A 2586-nucleotide genomic window follows, 5' to 3' on the forward strand; every position below is an offset into this window, starting at 1 on the left:
TCCAACCCAAGAAATCTTCAAGTGGCATTGCAGACACACCATCTGTCCACTTTACTATGGCTAAGGCAGTCCAGTGTCACCGCCTGCAGAGAAGTGCCTGCCGCTGGGGTTCCCACTAATCCAAATCAAATAACGAGTTCCAAGAGTTCAAACTTGGTGGTGGTCCATAGAGAGGTCCAAGTTGCCAGAAGCCATGCTTTAAATCCATGCTGTGGTTACAGCACCGAAGAACTGTAAGGCAGCCAACCGTGAAAGTCGAAAAGCCGACACCTACTTCTGTCAAGGCCCTTGTTGTTACGTCGCTACTGAAGGTCATCAACAAAAACCATTGGGCTCATCCTCACCTGTCAGGCTGTGTCGAGGTTCACAGTGAGTTTCAGCATCATGGGACATCCACAGCCGGTGTAGCAACCCAGACAAGGAGAACACTGTGCCAGACCTTCACTGCTGCCATTCCAACACTGCTTGGATCCCTTCTTCTACTCAACAGCAACAGCCCAGTGACTTCTAATTCTGGAGGGGGTCCATCCTTGATGGACAGCTTCAAATAAAGGTGAGAAACCCCACCGCTTTGCCTTCCAAGGCACCCAAGGTACTGTGACAAGGAAGAGGGGCTTCTTCCCTCAGGTCCATCCAGGGGTCCCAGATTCGTCTTGGGCCCGGCCCTCCTGTTGCTTCCCAGGCACTTTCAGGTGGTAGGATACGTAGAAACAAAATCAGACAATTACTGAACATTCAAGGACTGGGCTTTAAGATAAAATCAAAGTATAACTTACCTTTTATTGCTGGTTGCCTAGGTGGAGGTATCTTCACACATAATTGCATTTTATCCTGAAAAGTATTCTGTCAATATTCTAAAGTCAATTGCCTGCATTTCTACATTTGTGGATTAAAGATAAAACAGTGTTTAGTACTGTTAATGTGTTTTAATAACTGTTAGCAGTTGGTGCATTATCGCTGAACTATCTATTACTGTGGTACCGCGTAGAGCTGTATATATTGTGTTAACTGTTTGAGTAGAATTTCATAGTACAAAGTGAGTCTTATATATTTGTATATATCCACATGACGTTTATGTTAGTTAATAAAAGATCAAGGATAGCACCTAGCATATTGTGTCGACATTCCTTTGCAGGGGCTTGTGGATTCACTGCACCTAAGAACCAGCCTGCATCACCTCCCTTGAGTCTCAGTCTTGGTTGCTCACCATGTTTACAATTGAGTTCCTTGGCTGGTGTGCCTCTGTGCCTGTAAACCAACCATATAGTGTGTAGTAGTACATATACCTCCTTCCAGTCTTTACACAGAGACTTGGATACAAGGTTGGCTTGAGAGAACATTTAATTTAAAGATCTAGAGGAAGCTGCCAAAGGGAACAGCATGTAAGATGTAACCTTGCACATGTTTTCCCACATCATGAATTAAAAGGAAGGTGAGAATGAGGCCCTAATTCACAGAAGCATTTTATAATGGCAAAACACTATTGGAACAGGCTCTGTGAATAAGAGCCTGATCCAGGGCACAGAGTGGGAGTGTAAACCCCACAACCTTCATGAAAAGCTAGAGGTGTACTGCACTTGCTGCTGTTCCACTTTTTTGCAAGAAAGGGAACATCATGGAGGTGGAGACAAAGCTATCAGAGATTGTCTACATGGTTCATGCTTTATCAAGATCATTAAGCATAAACCCCAAAAGACAATTTGAAATTACAGTGATCCAAACTTCAGAAAGAGATGGTTCCGAAATAAATAATTATGTCAACACATTAATGTGAGTATTGCAGTTCCTGGGCATGCTGATGGAAAGAAATGGTCATATGAACCCTTCTGAAGACAAAATAAATAATGCAGAGGAGGGAGAGTCAAAGGGCCAGAGCAAGGTCCTGCAAAGAGGGAACCATGTGACCGATCACCCCCATTGGGTGGGTGATATGCCACAATATATGGATACCTGAGACTAACCAAAGCCTTATCAGCCTATGCTATTCGTTTCCCTAATGAAAGGGAGGGGGGTGCATTGGGGTGTAATTACTGCCATAATGTTCTTGCCAAAGAGAAGATTCGCAAGGCGGCCTGATGCCCCTACATGTTTTTTTGTGGCTGAAAATGGCTCACATTTTCCTTTTGTTAATATAAGTAAGGCAATTGTGGTGGGATGGAAAGCATCTGGAGCACGAAGAGCTGGGACATGTCTTACAACGTGTGGTGAGAGGGATTTCGTGGATATCAATTTTGTGATACCTGGACCACCAGACTGTGGCCTCATACACCAGCGGAGTCTGCTGTGGTATCTAGAAAAATGTTTTCAAGGTTTGTATCAAGGGTTTGGGTAAAGATTTTCAGCTTTTTACTCTTGATGTCAAGTCTTTATTCTATCATTGCCCACGATGATGGATGACAAGTTGTAGAGTGATTACTATTGAAGTCAATGAATGTGGCTGCCCATTCTAGTCGATGATTCCGTTACTACACATTTTTTAATATACATTTTTTTATTCTAACAACAAGTACTATCTTCAGGTAAAAGGAACTGTGATGGGTGCTAACTGGCTCCACCATCAGCTAACCTTTTTAGGTATTATCTGAA

This window comes from Ambystoma mexicanum, chromosome 2q, assembly GCF_040938575.1.
Source record: "Ambystoma mexicanum isolate Mex_15411 chromosome 2q, UKY_AmexF1_1, whole genome shotgun sequence".
Classification (NCBI taxonomy): Eukaryota; Metazoa; Chordata; class Amphibia; order Caudata; family Ambystomatidae; genus Ambystoma; species Ambystoma mexicanum.